At 31.1% G+C, this 22,431-nt stretch overlaps 2 long non-coding RNA genes across 2 annotated transcripts; both read left to right on the forward strand.

Moving 5' to 3' along the window:
- Positions 1-54: 54 nt before the first annotated feature.
- LOC139905519 (uncharacterized) lies at positions 55-1,961 on the forward strand. Its single transcript, XR_011780360.1, has 2 exons — positions 55-200; positions 283-1,961. It is a non-coding gene; the product is annotated as an uncharacterized lncRNA (long non-coding RNA).
- A 706-nt stretch (positions 1,962-2,667) lies between these two features.
- On the forward strand, positions 2,668-5,947 carry LOC139905518 (uncharacterized). Its single transcript, XR_011780359.1, has 3 exons — positions 2,668-4,978; positions 5,032-5,171; positions 5,234-5,947. It is a non-coding gene; the product is annotated as an uncharacterized lncRNA (long non-coding RNA).
- The last annotated feature ends 16,484 nt before the right edge of the window (positions 5,948-22,431 follow it).

Here is a 22,431-nt window from a genome sequence, read left to right on the forward strand (position 1 = left end):
ATCTCCATTTATTTATATAACAGTTTTACAATTTATTTCAAGTTATAATTTTAGTAATTAATAAAACACTACTAATAATAAGGAAATCACTTCACTAAGTTAAACGAAGCGACGGTTAGCAATACGATGAATATATTTTTGGAGGTAAGAGGAGAGGGATCTCGACTTAATCGATCAAAATTGCTTGAATAAGTTTCCACGTAAGATTAGACAAAAATTGGAGTTTGCAGTATATATTTCTATTTATGTATGTTTATAGTAATTACTAATTTTTTGTTTCAGGACTTAATGGATTTGATGACATAGAATTTCATTTTGATGATAAATATTACGTTCATCCTGTAATTATACTGTAATGGTTAATAGTAGATACAAGAAAAAGTCGTAGTGCCTTACTTAATGAGATGTGATTTCCTCCTATCTCATTTCTCAGGGCACGGATCTACTCCGAGTACTATATAGTACGCTGTAATATTGTTCAATTTTAACAAACAAAAGTATTTGTGAAAGGCAAAAATAAGTTTTATTTGCAACTGGTTTATAAATTAGTGAGTTTTGTGGTCATGACTTTCAACTTTCCCTCGCTGATCAAATGTATCTTAGCCAAATTGAATTAATTTTTTAGCCCTGAATTTCACTTGAATAATATGAAGGTGATAAAATTGTTTGAATTGGATATATTTCGATTTTAGTTAGAAATGAAATGTACTATTTTATACAGGATCCCAGTGATCCATCGACAAGATAATTTCCTTTTTTATAATGTTTGGCAATCAGGCTATAAAATTAGTAATGGAGTAGTTGTCTTTTCATTCTAGTGGTGAAATTCTAAAGTTTTCTTGAAAATACTCTCATTCGCTATCATGCGTGGGAGTTGTGGGGAACATGCGTTTGTTGTCGAATATAAATATTGCCAAAAAAGGATTTGACATAATATTCATAAAATCAAACTAAGCTCTTGAGCTTTTTTTTGGTATGGTATATTAAAATCAGAACATTGCTTCAATTTCTAATAAACAGAAAACGATTTTTTCCATTCACTTTCATAATTTGAAATTTCGGAAATTCTTTGGGATATCTCTAAAAATAAGGATTTTAAGGGGCTGAAATTACTGACATCAGATCCAATTCTTTTCAAAAAATAAAAATTGGTACAGTTTGTTCTAATCAATTAGTTGAAACTGGATTTATTCAGTAAAAAACTACAAAATTGTCCGTTTCTGCTTATTGAAACAACTAATCATATACAACCATGAAATAAGATATATTGATAATAATATTTTGTGAAGAATAATTACCCCTCTAAATTGAAATCGAAAAATTACATATTTGTGATATGAAAAGTAAAAAGAGTTGGCACTATTGTTCCGTTTTAAATTTCATGACAGCTAATTAAAACATTTAACGCTAATCTGCTCTCCTTCAAAACATTCTAAATTTGTTAGGGTTATTTTCTGTTTATTTTTTTATACATATCTGCAGGTCTACCTTTTTACAACTCTACGCATAGGTATTAACACAAGTAAGCTCTTAAAAAAAAATAGACCAATACATAAACTTATGTTAAGTAATGTTCTTCTTTGAAGGATGATCTTTTTAGATCTGTAACTAAGTGCATACATATTATTTAATATGTATAAGTTTTTTCATTCCAACATCGCATCTGCTGCTAATGTTTTGTACTGTTATTTTTTTATAAATATTTCAGCAACATGACCTTGAATGTATGTTCAATAATGCACATTCTTCAGTCGTCACATATATTATAATATGTGGTGTTCAAGTTGAGATGTTTGTACAAGGTACAACTCGTATGAGGAAATTGTACAAATTTCGTAAAATACACTATTTATTATAACAATGGTCATTCCCATTACAAACTATTTATTGATACTATCATTTCATTTTGATCTATTCAAATTACATGGTTATTTTGTTTAATATAAACAATGCCATTAGAACTTTAAAATTTATAAATTTGGATTATAATTGCAAAAATTACACCACTAATTCAATTATTGCATTATCCTCATCCCAAGTGTTGTAAATCCTCCATCACATTTTTTGTTGCAACTTATACAATTTGCTTATACAAGTTACTTTTTGAACAAAAATGCGATTTGCGGCTTGTACAGAACATATATAAATAAATGTTTATTTTAAATTATAGACATAATATTTAGAAAAATGTAAGATATAGTTAAATGAATTTATTAAATTAGTTATAGGGTCTCTAATTAATCAACATTAGTCATGTTAAAATTTACGAATATTTCCTAGTTTTTGTGTAAGATAAATTAAAACAATTGTTATCTCAAAAGAAAAGCAATCTCGAACAAAAATGAAAAAAATTAGCTTATAAATTATATATAGCAATACCCTCTAAAATATATTTTCCCCACTAAGCTTAATCTACAATTTAATATTATGGGCACAAACACCGAATTTGTAAATACAACTTCTTCAGAGATTACCTGAGATACCCCTCGCACTCCTCCAATATAAAAATAAATATAAGTTGCCAATTGCTTATTTCTGAGGAGTATAAATTACAAACTACTAAAGCTATCCCTAATCTAATATTGGGTAAAATTAAAATAATTCTGTAATTTAAAAAAACTAAAACTTCCTACCTTCTTTATAGAAAGTTTAATTGTATACGAAAAAGATTGTAAAATCCATAAAACGGACACTTTTATTGGTCTATTACACTATTGAGAATAGCCAATAATTTTGCGCCTAATAAAGTCAATGAAGTCACATTTACTATTTACATTTCCCAATATTATGTTCGGATTCACAGTTATATGTGAAATGGTCCATTAATCTATTTTCTTTCAGTCAATGGATAATAAGCGCGTTTCCTTCCTCTCCTTGACAGGTTTATTGAGTTTTTCCCAAGCACGACCATACATAAATCAACGAAGACGATCTATAGCTACCCTTTTTATGATAACAATTAATTTCCTAAAATTTATAAACGTTACTGGCAATGTGCAAAATTTCAAATAGAGTGGTAAATGGTAATTTTAACTTCATTTACATTGCCAGGTGAAATGATTGTGGGTAATTTGATCATTAAACAATTCATTGCTAGGCTATTGATGATTAAGGATTTGATTACGATACAATTTCATTGCAAGCAATTTGATACTCTAGTTTATTTTCATTGAAATTTATATTGCATTAATACAATCCAACTATTTTATGATAAAAAATTGTTAAAAATAATTTCAAAAAATCATCCTTTTGAACATACTTAATATTGCCGAATTTTTTACTTAATATATCTTAAACATAAACACATTCACCTCATAAACTACTTTTGCAGCATGTTGTGTCATTATGACATTTGCTATTACAAAGGTCTCCCTTTTTTTTTGCAGATTAACTTATTTGTTTAAAGTATGTGCAATTGCACCACTAACTTGCTTCACTCTGGGAACTTCATCAATATTGAGGAATTACTCCTTGAAAGGTTCAAACTGCCTTTTTACATTGAGCTGTTTTAAGACATCATTATTGTCCCTAATTTATAATATCCGTTCTTTGCTACATGGATCACAAGACGTGGTGGGATCTGTTTTTCCACTGTTAATACAGGAGCTTCGATTATGACGCAATGTCCTACCTCAATATCTAAAATATATTTCAATTTTCGACCAAATAAAAAAATCTAATTCTTCAAGCTCAAACTTATTTAAAAGCTAACTTTGCAACCCTATTAGAGTCTCAGAAAATACGAGATACCTTCAAATATTTTTCAATGTTTCTGAGCATTATGAGCGCTCTGCGCGTTTTAATGATTTTGCGACAATATTGCAAAAAAAAAATGTTACTAGAAATTAGAATGAGTAGTGCACCACACCTAAACCACCTTTTACACACATTCAATGATACATTTCAGACTACTGTCAATTTTAATCAAATTGACTACTTTGCTAATTATTAGAGAAAAATTATTCCAGCTTGCTTTTGGGTTAATGGGGCATAATTATATTATTAAGGTCCATTGCCATTTAGGAGTTTCCCTTCTCTCTATCAGTAGAGACTAAACCTGTTACGTAGTAATATACATTTTATGATAATTTTGTACCTTTTTATTTTACAATCAAATGCATTTTTTATTTCATAGCATATAGCATTTTGAAAAAAATGGAAATTTTGTATTTGGAGAGTTTAATTTGAAATAACTCATTTGGAGTATCTATTTTTTCAATTTTAATTATGTTTTTCTTTTTTAAACCAATTGTATTCACTTGGAAACACATTTGCTGTCATACTTAGTTATGTTTAAGGGTGATAATTTTGGTAAGAATAGAAAAGCGTGCGAGGAGAAAAGAAGAATTACTTATGGCATCATTGATTAAATAATATTCATCTTCTTCTATCAATCATGAACGTTATCATTCCCGCCTTTATTATTCAATATTAATATAATATGAGATGGTGATAGTCGATAGAGAACTGAATAAAATCCCCAAAATGACGTCGCCTTCTGTCTGGATTTATGAAAATGGAGGCCCAGGAATTTGGAAAATACTTACCGGATGAGAAACAGATGGTTTGTCGGATTTGTCGATATAAATGTGCCTTTAGTCCCCTGTCTAGAATTACACGCCACTCATTATCCTCATCTCATAACAAGAGTATGGATATTCATCTATAAAATCAATTTGACGATGAATACATCAAGTCAGACTTTAACTTTGATCTCACAAAGATGCTTATTGCATGTAATATAACCTTATCCATTGCTAATCATCTACGTTCAAAAAATTTATGGAAAAATACAAGGGTAAACATATTGGTTCCCGAGGAACCATCATTAAATTAATGGAGGATGTTGGTACTGATGTCATATATAGAAATACATATAAAAATGTTTTGAGTCATCCACACCAAATGATAATCAAGTTATCAGTAAAAAGTATTTACGAATATCGAAATGGAACTCTGAATTTTGTACTATCTCACAGTAAGTATTCAATTTTTTTTTAAATCTAACCATAAAATATGATTCTATTTTAGCTAAACGTATCAAGAATTTTGATACACAACTCAGTAAAGGGCAAAAACAACTGCTTAAATGGTCACAACAACGGGGGTAGTAGCTTTGGATGGTTTGCAACTAGTTTGTCTGAGACTACTTACTTCGCTTTAAGACTTGGGTATGATAATTAGGTTTTCCAATATTACATAGTCAATAAATATTACTTTTTTATCACTAAAGGCTTAGCTATGGTTGATGGGCTCCAAGAAATGGTGTTCAGAAAACTCATAAAAGGCAAAAACAACTGTTTAAATGGTCACAACAACGAGGGTAGTTACATTGGGTGTTGCATTATAATTAACAATTGTGTACATCCATCATGATAATAGTATGTTGTTATATAAGCATACCTAAATAACGGGGGGGGGAAATCCTTTTTGATGCTCTTAATAGGGAGTAATATCGCCGGACATTACTACATAATTAGCTTTTGCTCTAAATCTTTACGATGAATTTATTTATAAAATTTTTTTATTAGTATATTTATTGTCTAATTTTATGATTTTGACATTTACTTTATTATTAATAATTAGTTAGATCTCATTGGTAGAGATATATCTATCCTGTGCACAATTGTATATAGCAACTTCCACATGAAGAAGAGGGGTGATTATCTTTTTAATTAAACTCCACGTCTCGCTTGTGTATTGCAACCTAAAGTTATGACATATTTAACTGAATTCCGATGTTAAAACAAGAAAAAATTATCTGGATCAATCTATTATTTCAATATTCTGTATTTATAATTTATTATTATTAATAGTTATATGATTTTAATTGTTTAATTTTGTATATTTAACTTAAATGTTTAATGGTTTATTTTTTAGTATGTAGATTATATTTAATTAAAGCCTTCTTTTTAAACTTTGAGCTTCAAATATATTTCAAATACTCTACTTTGTCGTTTCATTAGCTATTATTCTGAGAATAAGGTTCATAATGAATTACGATTTCATGGAGTGTGACGTTTTCAAATCTATTGTAACGGATAAAAAACGTCGAAGTCAATTATACGTAGTATATCTTCAGTAAACATTTTGCAAATAAATACTTTCGTTATACCCTCAAAAATTATAGAAAAGCAGGCGGCTGATAATCACATTAGTATTTTAAACAATGACACCATATGTCTTTTTTCCCCCCTCCTCCTTGCACGCGTTTTTCTCAACAATATTATCAACTATAGTTATGTTACTGCGAATGCGTTTCCAAATGAATACGCATTTGCTGTAACATAACTAAGGATGACAACTCAGAAAAACTGAGCGCGAATAAAGGGTGGGAACGAGACGTATGGTGCTACTGTGCCCTTGTTACTATCAGCAGCCTGTTATATGATTTGGGGAGTGGAGCAAATGAAGTACTGCTATAAAAAAGAGAGCCTTCTACTTTTAAAACAGCATTATTATGTTTAATCACATCAATATTTATTTAATCATGCATTTTTTAAATAATTTACTCCAAAAATAGGTGAAAATGGTTACTTCGAAGGAAGAATTGAAGACTTCCAAGACCTATTAAATGATGAGTATAGAAAAAAAAGAGAACATAAAACATCCCTTTCACCTTTTCTAATAGCTAAACTTAGCTTTTTCATTATAAAAATGCCTTCCTTAAGTATGAACAATGGAGGATCAACCAATCAGGACCGGTTTTCGAGTGAACTGGACCTAGGACAAGGTTAAAGGTAGTGTTGTGTCGGTCCTTATTTAGGACTGTGGTCCAGTCTAATCCCACTTGTCGGTCCTTAAAGAAGGTAAAATCGATTTCTCGTGACGTCAAGGAGGGTATTTTGCCTTCTTTTAATTATTCCGTAATATAATAGAATAAATTATATAACAAAGTGACAATATAATATCTTCGTACTATATTGAAAAAATCATATTTTTTTGCAAGATATGTGCAATAATAATCTTGATACATATTTCCTATATCTTATTTGGCTTAATAATCCATCGATATTTATATGAAAAATTACAAGTACCGACAGTTAAGAACCGGTCCCAAGGACCAACCGTCATAAGGACCGACCTCAATGATAGACAGTCCTAAGGAACGATCAGATCGATCCTAATACCAGACTGGAGGGAACCTAATACATAAGGACCAACACAATACTAGAAAAATTAAATATGTATTAAGAAATTCAATATAAGCTGGTAAGGTTGCGTTGAATATAGATTATCATAATACTACGGGGGCAAAAATGAAATCGCTTTTGAGTTAATAACTAAATATGTAAGTAATAAGTGGGTGCATACTAATCAATTATTTTGAATATGAAAAGTATCTATAAACTTGTTTTAATACCCTTACATCTGAATTATATTGTTAGTTATAAACTCATAAAGAATTCATTTTTTTCCGCGGAATATTATTGTAATCTATATTCAACACAACCTAAGCAGCTTATTTTATTAAACTTTTTAATAAATATTAGAAACTAAATTGAAAAAAAATCAATCAAAATCCACGTTTTTTATGGAATTTTTTCAAATTTAAATTTAAGGTATACTCTATAACTTCAGCTATGATATAAAGAACTTGAATAAAAAAATAAAAAAGATATGTGCTTTAAAGTAAACTTTACTCGATTTTTTGGTGGTTATGTACATTTTTTATTAAATGTAATCAAGGTAGAGTAATAAATAGTTTATTTATGAAATACTGAAATGTTTGTATCAATTTGTTATTTTCTTTGATTTTCATCTATATAGTTAATTCATGTCGAAATATTTCTAGTTATACCATAAATAACTTGATCTTAAAGAAGGCTTTAAAGGCTAAACTTGTCGTGGTTGAAAGTTTTAATGATCATTTTAGTATTCTACGGCTTAAATAACAATAATAAATGTGGGTTTCAGCCTGCAGGCTAAAATACTCTTGCATGGTGTAATTGATGTTTTTCTTTTATGTAAATGTATATGTTACTAACCCTGAAAAAGTTGGAAGAGAGCATTAGGTGATTGTATTTCAAAGACCTTCATTCTATCCAAATATGCATAAACGCATTGTCAGGGGGATTGTATCGGCATTGTATTTTCACCATAATTAGAATTTCTACTTATATTTCTGTATGTTGAAGTATATGTAATCACAAGTCTTGTGATATGAATTACTCTTTTTATTAATAAATAATAGCGTAAAAAGCTGATGAAACCAACCCCTTAAAAAACATATATATATATATATATCAATATGGATTTTGCTCTAGGCTATTATAAAAGTACTAATATACAAAATGAACATAAATAGTCGATCACCTTTATCATTGAATTCTTCTAAATTCTTATAACAATCCTATAACAAGTGTTCTTATTATTTGATGGTTCATACTAGGGATGTATCGATGCCAAAATTTTGAAGTCTTCGAATAGGACTCAAAATTGTCGCATGGAACAAATTTTGTTTTATGACATTATATATAATATATCACCCTGTGACGTTATCATCAATCTATATCCTTCAGGTATGACCAGTAAGGCATTTTTTACTGGTATGTAAAAATGTAAGAAGACAGAAATGAAGGTGGTAATCCTGACAATTTGGGAATGTTTGGGAGGAGATCAGCTTAGCCGTCATGAGGTTGTATATGATACATTGCAAAGATCTTGAAAAGAAGGAAATAAATTACAAATCCCACTCCGTATATAGAAAGGACATATTTGCTCGAATTACTCCGATGTCTATCATCAATTTTACTCCAATTCAAACAGTGAGTTATTCTTATAACTCTTCATTGTTACTCTCCAACTAGAAAAAGGTGCTCCTGCTTTCTATATTTTATACATCTCTAAGTATTGCACGATTTTACCTCACTAATATAAAAAATTACACAGTGTTTTCTTGTCAAGTGTCGAATTTTATACTTTTATTCTCCTAATTAGCGTTCTGAAAAATTGATTCGTGTTTAATTATAAGTAACTCTAGTTAAACTGGGAATACTTTTAAACAATGATTTAATATAGCAAGAATTGGCGACCAACTTCAAACTGATTTTATTTTCGTTTTTTTCCCCTTTTCGGAAGGAAGGTTGCGTGACACACTAAAGCTAATGGCGTGATAAGCATTCAGTATTTATAAAAATAACAAATAATCTATGATATGATATAATTATGATTATAATAGTTTTACTGAACGAATACGGTATGAACATTGTAAATAATTGGTTGTTCGCTCAAAAGACAGAGAATCTTTTCACTATCTTGCAGTTGGTAATATTTTGTTGGTTGGTTAATGTTCTAACTATTAGAACATAAGCCTAGACATATTCTACTTGGACTGATTTAGAGCGCTGTTGACGCAGGTATTTTGCATATTCAAAAGAAAAAGCTGCTAGATGTATGAAAAAAGTGGTTTTAATCATATTTAATTGAAAATGTTAGGATTTCTTTTGATCTAATAAGTTTTATAATTAATTTTGTATTAAATTGAATAGTTTTCTATCCACTAATATGTATATGTACAATTTTTGTTGTTTTAATATTACCACCTACAACTGATGCAAGAGTGCATTTTTTACACCTGCGTTCTCACAACCTGAGCACTTTAACAGTTCTATATGGGGACGAACTAGGGCTGGGACGGTACGCTAAAACCACCTTAGTACAGTCTTCATGATGCGCGGTTCGGTAGAGTATAATTGTAAATGTTTTTTGTTGTTTTTTTTAAATTGAATTAATGTAGCTTTTCAAGTTTTGAGATATTTTATTCGGTTATACGGTTCCACGATAAATTGGAACTACTTTAAACTTCATCCAGATCCATAATGTGGATATTAGGGGTTAAATCATACTAATATAAAAGGTTGCGTGAACAATACACTATAACTTCCCCCACAATTGTTTTGACAACAAACAATAGTCATCATGGAACAAGCAAGGAGAGACGCCATCCTCTACTTGGCTCGCACGGTGCTATCTACAAGCTTCTTAACTACCCCAACACCACGATGTACTGGGTGTTCAATGCCTGGGAGGTTGAGAGGAAGGTCTGTCGTAAGGCCCACAATATGAGAAGTGACCGAATCCGCATTCCCTGCTTCCTTGAAGGCCTCCAGAAGTCAATCAAGGCTTCGCCGAGGACTTCCTTGTCCAGGTTGGCCAAGAACCGTGGATTGAGCAAGCAGCTGGTCTCCAAGGCTGTGAATGAGGACCTCGGGTATAGGTCATACCGAATGGCCAAATAACACATCCTCACGGTATCCATGAAGGCCACCAGGCTCACCAACGGTAAGCGTCTCCTCAATGATCTGAAGATCCATGGAGGAAGAATCAACTTCTTGTCTGACGAGAAAAACTGGACTGTCAACAGAAACTACAACGTCTAGAATGACGGGTGGCTTGCCAAGGAGAGAGAAGAGGTCCCTGCAGTCTTCCCCACAAAGTTCCCGGCCTCAGTAATGACTCTGGGTGTCATCTGCAGCACCGGTGAGGTGATGCCTCCTTTCTTCTTCAATCCCAAGGAAAGGGTTAACGCGATAAGTTACTGCGAAGTCATGGAGGAGTTCGTCATCCCCTGGATGAATGATACGGCCGCTGGGAGGGAGTTCATATTCCAACAAGACTCAGCGCCCGCACACATCGCCATGAGGACCACTAACCTCTTCAACTCCCACGACATCATTTTCTGGGATCGCAACACCTGGCCCTCCAACTCACCCGACCTCAATGCGTGTGATTATTACTGGTAGGGGAAGTTGGAGAGGGAGGTGTACAAGGTCAGCCACCGCGAGCATCACGGGCCTGAAGGGCTCCATTACGAGGGAGTGGAATGCTGTCTATTCCGCAGAAGTCATCAGGGCATGCAAATCCTTTAGGGGTAGGATGGAGAAGATGGTGGCTGCTGAGGGAGGACATGTTGAATAAATTTATTGTTTAATATCATGTCTAACATTTTCATATTAACAAATACACTCCAAATTCCATTTTTATCAAGTAGGTTGAATTTTAAGATAGTTCCAATTTATCGTGGACACCCTGTATAATATTATTATTCATGAAGTTATATTTCATTTTTCAAAAAAAAGGAGTTTTTTTTTACATTTTACAGTAATGAAGAAGTCCGATTAGCAGTCACAATATCGCCATCTGCTGAGAAAAAAAAACGTATTTCAATATAAATATACTGTAGTAGTGAGGCATAGTGAAGCTAAAGCTGGGAAAATTTATTTAAGTTAGCCTTCCACTATGCCACTTGATTTTTGTCAACTGGGATGTATTTTATCATTTTGTAAGTCATTATTTCTTTTTTCTATAAATAAATAGTGAATTTTTTTCCTATATAATGAGGTTATGAATTAAAATCTTACATCACTATCTAAATTTATTAATAAAAAAAAAAGTAATAATTATAATATCAAAATTTTTTATGTGATTATTTATGTATAAATACTTTACTACTCGTAAAAACTTACCGAACCGAACTGCAGCACAAGCAGCTGATTCTTTGTACTATGAACACAAAAAAGTTACTACATAGGATTTGGATTTTGATATTAATTTATATCAATTAAAAGCCTTCGTTTAGAATTATTGTCATTCCATATTTTATCATTGATACTTATTTTAATGAAATTGTCAATTCAATGTGTATAATAACTAACAGTTAGTAACAGGTAAAGGATAGAAGACTAGATACCATGTTGTTGTTTTTTAAATTGTTCCTTTCGCTTTTCACAGTCAAAAGTGGATAAAAAAGCTAGTTGTAAATAGGTATGCTAACAACACACCTTAAGTGTTTCAAATATTTATATGTTCGAGCCTCACTGTATTTTACATTTTCATATATTTTTCTTTATGAAGCTCTTTAGTTTTTTAGTATAGGATGATTCCATACAAAATCTGGAGGGGTTAATGTAAAAATAACTCTATTTTTCATTGTTTTGGTCAACTAACATTCGACTTCAAAAAATTTCAGATTCTAATGCTCAACGAAAGCACTCAATGTATTTTATCTCTATGGTAAGAATGTTGTTTCCTTGGTCGTTTGTTTACTAGACTCAAGAACACAGTGCACCGTTTTTTGACATGAAAGATTTATATATTTGTTATTGTTGAATTCTATTTGTAACTGAAGTTGGCTGCACTGTAATCGACCAAAATGAAAATATTGTTGTAAATTGTACTTTAAAATTTGAATCGTATTTCAAATACTTAAAAAATAGACAGACAAGACGTGATGAGGTCAATTTTTTTTTATATTAAGGACCAATAAAACTGAAGCCTATACTTTAAAAGGATTTGTTAGACAGTTATAAATAAAAATGTCGTCGAATTGAGTCCTTGAGAATCCTTGAGTTCACTTACTTACTTACACACCAAATATGTTTTTACAAAAATAAAGTAATATATACAGAGTGGCGACTCAAAACTTTCGGCAACATTTAATTACGATTTTATAGCCGTTATTCTTAATTAGGAGGTTTGATTACACACCCAAATGAGAGCTGAAAAAAAAAAATCTGTTTATATCCCACTTCTCTAATTGTAAAATGTCGGAGCAACGTGTGTATGCACATGCCCGACGTTCTAAAATCGCAAAACAATGACATAACAACCCTAACTGGGGTTAAGTAACATAAATGCCTATCAAAGGCTTTTAAAGTATTTATTGAAATAGGACTATTGACTTTTTTGTATTCCAGCATAGTCTTGTACAGCACAAATCCGACCAAGGAGCAAAACAAGCAGATTTAGTTGTGAGCCACCAACCACAGTAAAAGTTAGCAACAAAAACTACAAAATTCTTGAGTTTTAATTACTGATACCTGGTTACTACACTTCCCTTTACAGAAATTTACTCTTCAAGTATACAAATTTTTATAGAACAGAGAATTTTAGACATTGTTCCTGGTTTGAGATGCTCTTCTTCTGTTATCCATTCCCCAGTGGGAACAACTTTACATAGTCGTGCAATTTTCTTCTAATTATCTCTACAATAAGAGGTCGCTGTTTGCAATGGATCCAAGACACAAGTTTTCTCAGATTTTTTTTTTTTTGTCATCTACATTGTATTTTTCCAGGTCAACTTTTGACAATTTTCTATGCTCCTCACAACAGAGAAGTTCCCAATTCTTTTGGAGTCTTTTAAATAAGGACAATTCAGGTGACTTTGCGCACTCAATATCAAGACATTGAAAAACATTATTTAAACTTATCTCTCCAACATGATGGAGAACATGCTGGCCACAAGAGTGCACGTTCAAGTTTAATTTGTATAGAAATACAAGCAGCTGTAATATCTCAATTATTCGAAGGTGTTGTATCGAAACATAGATTTACTAATGATTCCCTGCATTGCCATTCGTTTAAGAATTCAGGACTATATTTTTTGCAATTGTTCTGCAATTATATCGCCTGATGAACTTCCACTTCTTGAGAGATATCTTGCTACACCAAGTAATTTGATTTCACTGGCGTTTCCAATTAAAACTGGTTCATCCTTCTTCAGTTATATATTAGTTTTTTAGTGTTGTTAGCTATTTGATATCCCAGTGTAGTGTTACAAATATAGGTGCATTTCAATTTTCCATAATTTCTTTGGCAGTAGCTTTTGTTGTTGATTTTGAAGCCTTGTCTACAGTTGAGTAGGATTTTAGCAATGCAAGAGGTATCACCTCCCGATTCCCCAATCACCGCTTTGGTGAGTGCAGCCTGTTGAGCAGGACTGATATCCAAACGAGTCGCAACAGAGACTACCGATGGCCTTTTTAATATGTTGTGAGGAATCAATGTAGAAGTAACGGTATAGGTTCATCTGTGGTGGCAACGTTTCTTTTGTTTGGTGATTTCCTTGATCTTATCCGATCTCCCAGAAGACTCAGAGTCGATTTCACAAAACAGGGTTACAGGGTTTGGAAGATACTTTGAGTTTGAAGATTCATGTTGTTCTATTTTCGTTTTTACTCTCTATAGTTGCTTTGTTTCTGTTTACAAAAACCAAATTATACCAACCGATCTGATTTCATAGATGCCAAAAATGCTTTATCTTCTTCATTAGTAATCTTTTCCATAACATTACTAATCCACACACAAAAATGTTTTGTGAAGTCGTGCTTTTACTTGAATCGAGCTTTGTCAAAGTATTTTGATTTCCCTGACGAGATACTGGAATTCGACGTAATTTGCTGTTTTCACTGAGAAGATCAAGAATTAATTTACAGCATTGATGATCCGAAGATATAGGAATATTTGCCTTATTGAGAGAAAATTTTCATCTGAATGAAGACGATCTTAGCAGATTTCCACTTGAATGGCTGCGTTTGCTTTCTTTACTAAATTTCTTTTTGAACATGCCACATCAGACATCTAAGTACCTGCCAACAAGTTGGGAGGCCCCATGGGCACAATTTCAAAAGAAAAATCGCAAGTATATAGGAAAAATGTTAGTGAATAAGTGTTTGTTTTTCTCAACTTTAAAGACATCATCAGAGGGGTTTACTTTTTCTTCTTCTCCTTTGTTTCAAACAAAGGGCATCAACGGGAAATCAGATCAACGTGTTTATAAAAGAATTAACTATAAAACATTATACTGGATACCGAGGAATGTAATACTACGGAAAGTGAGATACGGAATTTTTACTATAATGCATTTTAGCTCGAAAACTTCAAGGGCTCGGCGGTCACCCAGGACCAATTCCGATTTTTGCACATATGTTTTTTTTTAACTAATTCAAAAATTTAGGAGAATAGACAAGAAAATCAAAGAAAATTAGTGCGTCTGATACATACTAATGGTCACATTATCAATCATAGAATAAAAACTGCTGCTATTAATTTGTAAATCATAATGAAGAAGTTTTTTTTTTTTTTAGAATAAAGATTAATAAAAAATTGTCTCCCTGATTAATAATCGAGTAATTACATCCATAGAAATTACGTTTTCTGTAATTTAGTCATGTTATTGCAAGTTTTGGGTCCCACCTCTGTACATTGCTTCTTATAAAGAGCAAAGATAATTCAGTATACTTCATAGCAATATTAGTAGAGTTCTATGCATAGAAATAATTAGCTCATCAAGCCTACCAAAACTACCTACTTCTTAATGAATCTGAAATATTATATTGTTTCACTTGAGTTAAATTCCAAATATACAAATGCAATCTGCACATGCATATTATGCCTATTTTCAATTTCCTATGGTTGCCTAGTGAGTTTATAATAATGTAATATTTATATATGTATACAATTATCTCGTTTACCTTGTCTTATACTAAAGTCCATTCAAGTTTTTGCTTATTTTCTCTTACTCTCAACACTGAGTCGTACATATGTATAAATACATAATATATCCCTATAAATATATATATATATATAATATTGGCATGGACAGCATTCATCGGTCCAATACCTGTTGTACTGGGTCCTTCATCAATACATACCTATTTTTCGATAATTATATTAAGTAGTAGTTACACTCTGTTTAAGAATTAAATTGTTTCTATTGAAACTAAGAAACTACAGTCCTTAAGATAAAATCGTGGACTTACTTTGAATCAATCTGGAATATCGTAGAGTTAATATTATTTAAGCTGCATTATTTAAAGTAGGGACTATTCCTCTTCATAAACAATAAAAACAAACTTTCAAAAATCAACAGTTGTCAGCATAGAGGCGAAAAGGCATAGGGTATCTGATTTGCTCCACGCCCAAGTGAGTGTCGAGGAGGTAATAAAGGTCGTACGATACTCCTGAAGTATTGTTTACGAAAATAATTGCATTGAGGCTACAGGTCAGGGCCTTGAGAGGCCCCATGACAGTAGTAGATACCGGAAAATCAGGATCACGGAGGACGTGGACATTACGATCCCCATAAGTCCACCAAAGTAGATGATGCAGCATGCCACGGCTCTTAATGTCAATGATTAGAGTATGACGAGGTATGCGAATGATTTGGAGAATTCCTCTTATGAACGACCACATCGACAACTGCATAAAAATACTAATAAAATAACATAATATACATATATAGAATAAAATACTATGTAGGACTTTAATATTATGAAATACTAGGATGTACGCTTGTTATAGATTTTATTTCGAATGATTTTATTAATACATAGTAAGACAAACTCGCTAATCCTCTTCCCAATTCCCTATTTTAATTCGTATTTAATATACATATATAATCATATTATAGTATATAGGATGTACCCGTTTTATATATGTTATGGTAAAACTAACATACTAACCCGGGTGACGGACGGACATACATACAACTATAGCATTATATTATAGTAGATATATTTGTAATTCATTTTAAACATTGTGGATAAATAGTGTTATAGTAATTGTCTGGGAGGACTTACAAAATAAAGAGCAGTTGTTACGAATGATTTATTTGGCTAACTACCAGATGATCTATGTTCTTTTTTCCGTTTCATTTTGGAGGAAAGGTTACCTGATACAATATAAGTAACGACACGTTCTTTGTTGAGTCAGGTTCAAGTTAGGACAATACACTAACCTTCAAATTTGGTTGGGTTAGAGTTTCTGAGAATAAATACATCATCAAGTCTTCTTTTAATAAGTAAGAATTTTAAGTGATATTAGAAAATTTGGACTCAGGATAACTCGAATGTACCGAGTTTTGATTTTAATTATTCGAATTGAAACAAAGTCTAATTTTACCAAAAATATTTAGGGAAATTTTTGTTGTTTCAGCAAATTGTCGACTTTGTCTTTTTTTTTTTTTTTTTCAATTTAAAGTAATACCCTAATCTAATGCAACTAGATACTGCTTGAAGTAAGAGATGGGTCTAGTTAAACTTGGTATTCGTGGACTAGTAGCTAGAACATCAATGTAAAAACTAGGACGGGACTTGGACACGGATCCAAGATACTCGGGAACAGTATCAGTAAACTTGTATTATTAGAAAAGTTTTGACATCTAAGACCGAATCGCAATCGGTAACTCGAATATTTTTCGGATCTGAAAAAAGACAAAATGGATATTCCGGATCTCAAAAATATTATATTGTTACTACATAAAGATAGGACGGGTCTTTGATACAGAATCCAAAGTTTAGTGTATAGCTTATGTTATCCAAAATCTGGATTGCGAACAGGCTTTGGCTACTTGAGCTTTTAGGCATCTTAAAAAAGATCTGAGGGATTATGCATGTTTATGATTTTTTGGTATTGGATCTAGACTCGAAGGTTCGGTTACCCTAAACTTACTTGAATATTTCCGTCTAAACCGACTCGGATCCGAGAAAATGTGGATCTGCCCTATCTTTAATAGGCATAAGGAGAGGAGGTGTGCAATTAACATTCCCCAATTTTGTGAAAACTATCAATATTCATGGTTCATTCAAAATATATAGCAGGGCCCGTCCTACTCTTGACTGAAAATATTTTTTTAAAGCTTAGGAAACCTAAAAAATACAATTTTTTCCCATAAACAAAGTCACTCGATACATATTACTAAAATAAAGATAATTGACAGAAAATGTGTATTTTTTATTGTTTAAAAAAAGCTCATAAAAATTAGACTTTTGTGTAAAAAAAAAAGGAATTCAATTTTTTCCTAACAAACTAATAAACATTTAAATAAAAGAAACATTATCACGCAACTTTTCATTTTATTGTTGTTCAAAAAATTGGCTCCCACTATTCCGTCATCTATGTCCATCACTAACCACTAATCAGTGGCCTTAGGTATATTAGTGAATTATTCTGTTACTTTCATAGGTTATTTTTCATTAAGACTATAATTATAGATACAAATTACTCACAGTTATTAAAATACCAGGGTAAATAAACGGTTCTATCCAAATCCTAAGTACAATTACCTGTGTCCGGGGGTGATGCTTGCTTTCATTATTTGGGGAGAGGGAGACAAAGCCTCAAAAATTATCAGCATCGTAATATAATTACATGTATAAAAAGATATATCTTTAGATAATATACAGGGTGTAACTAAGAAATCCGGCGTTGCAGATTCTGGATTTTTTCTCCATATATGATAACGAAATTGTACAATGTTTTGTGTGGTAAAATATACATATATACGTTTTTCTTAGTTGTCAAAAACAGCCATGGAGTCAACAACAGAAGATTTCAAGGCCATTAAATTTTTAGAGACAGAACAGAGGTAAGTAATTATGATGATTTTTGTGAACAACAGGTCAACAGAGGTCTTCACACCACCAAGAAGTCCTTGCTCCAGTATATCCTTATCAAATGCAAGAATTTAGATCAACTCTAGTTTCCAGGGTCTCTGCGTGGTTCAGGACCTGAATCAGGGCCGTTATTGAGCCAAACGAATATTAAATTGAGTGAAAAATATCTTCAATGATTTTATCTGCTGCTCTGCTCTGTTCTTTTTTTTTTTTTTTTTTTAATAAAACTTAAAAACAATCTATATTCAAAATAGATAGATCAAAAGCCCTTGATTTCGTTTTTATACCTTGTGTCCCTGTATATATATATACAATAAAGTTTTTGGAGGAGCTAGCAACAAAACTACCGGTGTCTACTTGGTTCGAGATAGAAATTCTCGAACCACATCCTAGATTGCAGCAATATCATATGAAATAAAACACTATCTGCAGAAACTTTACTCTAAAAAGTGTTCGAAAATATAATATAATTAATAATTGAGTATATTATATACATATTTAACCTTTTAGAAATTACGTAGATAATATTACAAAAGTTTCATACAAAAATTGTTCATATAACAACTTTATTATATACGTAGTTTAACTAAAATAATGCTAAAATACTTACATATAATGCCACTAGTGAAACGGTTTCATTATGTGAATGCCTATTTATACATATAGTATTATTCATTTATAATGAACGCGCATTTAAAGACTCTAAGGCACAATAATTTTATCCTTGAGTTTCTACGCGTGCATGAGATTAAGGTTTATGTCATATTCAAATTATTATATGATGTAGCAAAAGACTTGTCCTTGTAAACTATTTTGACGTTTTTTCAATATTTAAATGAATATTATGATTATATACTTTTCTTTAAACAGTAACTACTTTATTGGAAAAGATTTTGCAACAAGGAGTCTCATAATTCTATATTTACAATATTTTCCCCATACTTTTTTTAAAAGTGTTAGTTAGATATGGCAAATTCTAATATCAAAATTATAGTTTACAAATACGAAGTGATGCTTTTATAATTTATCTACTAAGCTTTAAAGGAATTTGCTCAATGCTGACCTTTTTCATAAGAAAATAACAGAAATAAACGCTTGAGATAATCTCTCCATTTATTTTGAGGTATTTTTTTTGCAAAAACTATGTTTCAGTTTGAAATTTACAAACTTCAAATGTTTAAATAGATATTTACGTAATAAGAATATGTACATTTTGTTTTTGAAAACAAGTGTGCATTATTCTTATTGATCATTATCAACACATATGGACTTCAATTGCATCTTTCATCTTGTTTCCAATTAAAAAAAAGAAAAAAGACATGAAATCATTTGATAGGTAATTGGCCAATTACGTCAATATATCTCACTCTTTGATAAACGGTATATTATGTTTTCTACAAGAAATAATTGGAACAAAGATAAGAAACATGATGTTGCCTCACAAAAAAAAAACAATTAACCCTTTATTTTATTGTTAGCTGTCAATGTGTCTGCTTCTTTTGTCCTCATCAATTTTTGAACAATGACTGGTTGAATAGGCCATGAAACTCAAGTTACCTAGAATAAGGACAGCATTTTTCCGTTACCTAACGAATCCTTTTTTTTCTTAATATTATATACAATAATATATCATAGTAAAATAAGGCCCAAATATATTAGTTCAAAATTTTTTTGAATGTAAAACCCCATATTTTAGTAAAGATTAATCCCCCCTCATATATTTGGATTACAAATTTTTATCTTAACATTTATTTTTGACAAAAAATTTATTGGCAAAATTTTAAATAAGAAGGGATTTCGTAGAGTGTTTATTTCTAAAAAACTACCAACGAAAAATATATTTAAATACAAATTGTGTACTAAGAATTGTAAGTTTATTGAGAAAATATATATAAAGAAAGATCTAGGAATCGAGTAGTGAAAAAAAGAAGGAAAAAATGATATCAATAGACTTCCATGTGTCCAGAATTCCATAAATAAGGTATGATGAGCAAATCATAAATTAAGCATAAATATCTGTAAAATGGTGCAGTTGTTATTATATACAAATTTAAAATAAATTATATTAGACACAAGGTGGCGCCAGTATCCTTGGGTATATAAACAAACTAATACTAAGTAAACAACGCTCATGTCCATTATAATTAACTCGTGAACGATTATTGAATAAAAATTACATAGCTATTAGGAGAGAATTGGCAAACAAACCATTGATTTTGGACTCCTAAAAGTTTCTTCTTGGAAGACTGAAAATCCTATACTTATTTGAAACCTTTATGACTATGAAACCGACCCCTCCATGATCGCAAATTTTACGACATCTACTCCTACTCAGAACCTCTCAAGGCCCTGACTTAAAGCCCTCGTACTTTTAATTGTATAAACAAGACTCCAGAACCACCTTACGTCCTTCATGATTTCTTCGACACTCACTTGTGAATGGAGCAAATCCTTTTCGCCTCCATGCTGACGACTGTTGATTATTGAAAGTTTGTTTTTTATTGTGTATTAACTGGAATAGTCCCTACTTTTAAAATGCAACCAAGTATTTTAAATTATTCAACCTAAAATAATTCCTCAGTTTTACCTCCCACACTGTAGTTTATCATAAGCTCTTTTTATGTTAATGTAATTCGTTTATTTAATTTTAAATAAAGGGTTATTTATAAACGACGTGGTTCTTTTTTCACATAATTTTTACCCGACCCCATGTGGACTTAGGTGGTTGTATCCTTTACACCCAGCCCCTAAAATCACTTATTACATAACAAAAAATTATTTTCAAGTACTTTTGTCAGCTGTCGCTATTCCCCCCATGTTTGTAGGTTTTAAATAGTTGTTGGATAATTCTTCTTTTAGAGGGAGATGTTAACAATCATACAACCTCTTACATAATGAATAAAAATGAAGAAAGAGCACGCGCATAAACCTTTTTTCCTTATCTAATACATAGTATTTCTATTAACATGCATCCCATCTTTATTCATTACTCATACCAAAATATTTATAAAAAATATCTTCAACTTTTATTACTATTCTTTCATTCTTGAGGAGGATACACGTCATTTGAATTGATATAAGTATTATTGTATTGAATAGTTACGTAGGAGTTAGCTCATGATAAACAGAAAGTAACATTGAAGATTTTTTATGAGTTATCTTCTATATTATTAAAGAAAAACTATTTTAATTCAAATGTTTCGGTAAAATATGTCTTCTTTTTTGACAGCCTCCACTACTTTTTCACATCATCAATCTATGTATTTTATCTCTATGAATGAATAAACTATAAGCGTTGTTTACTTTCTATGTTTTGTCTTGAATAATTTAAAAGCCATGAAAACATATTTGTTAAAATATAACTAAATTACTCACCTTTCAATTTGATTTAATGGTCGAATGAAAAGTTTAAAAATTAAATGGCAATGATAATGTAAACACATGCAGGTGTTTAGTTCAATAGATTTTAATTTGTATTAATATGCATGATCTCACTCATAAAAAACTCTTGTCTAGGATAGTTTTCTTTGAGCTTGAGTGCATTCAAATCGAGTAATTAAGGATTGGATTGAGTCGATAAATTATTAGCAAAAAAAAAAAAAAAAAAATAGTCAAAATAATCATGGACGCTTAAAAAATATGTATCTGAATGCATTATTAATTTTTGTAAATAATGAACTAGGCAAATGAAAAAAGAATTTAGGCCGTATTTGGCCAGCGTATAGATATTTAAAAGCCCCCTAGTTTTTTTTGCACCTATATTTATATAAATACCTAGTCCATGTTACTTACCTCCATATCCCTGTACTACTTTGGCTAAATTTTTGTTATCGTGTTTGAGCACCAATAATTTGATATTTTTTAAAATAGATGTGAGTAGATTTTTCGTTAAATTTGTTAGAAACTGTAGTATATACAACAATGCTAATCGGTAGCATTTTGGATATGTTAAACAAAAATAAACTGAGAATAAATATGCTAACCCTAACAATTTGAATAATTTTTAGTAGGAGAGCAGCTTATCTGTCATAATGTTTCATAGAATGAGCAGTGAGCAGGAGGAGAAGAAAATTAACAAGAACATGGGCAAGAATTACCCAGATACAGATCTTTCATTCTACTCTACGTCCAACAAGGACTTATAATTATAACTCTACAACAAAACCTTTGGGTTACTCACGCAAAAGTTCCATCCGGTTTCGTGTATATCAATGGCAGCTTGTACGTAGTAGAAAAGAAAATTCACTCCTACGGA

The sequence above is a fragment of the Lepeophtheirus salmonis genome, chromosome 1 (genome assembly GCF_016086655.4).
Source record: "Lepeophtheirus salmonis chromosome 1, UVic_Lsal_1.4, whole genome shotgun sequence".
In the NCBI taxonomy this organism is placed as follows: Eukaryota; Metazoa; Arthropoda; class Copepoda; order Siphonostomatoida; family Caligidae; genus Lepeophtheirus; species Lepeophtheirus salmonis.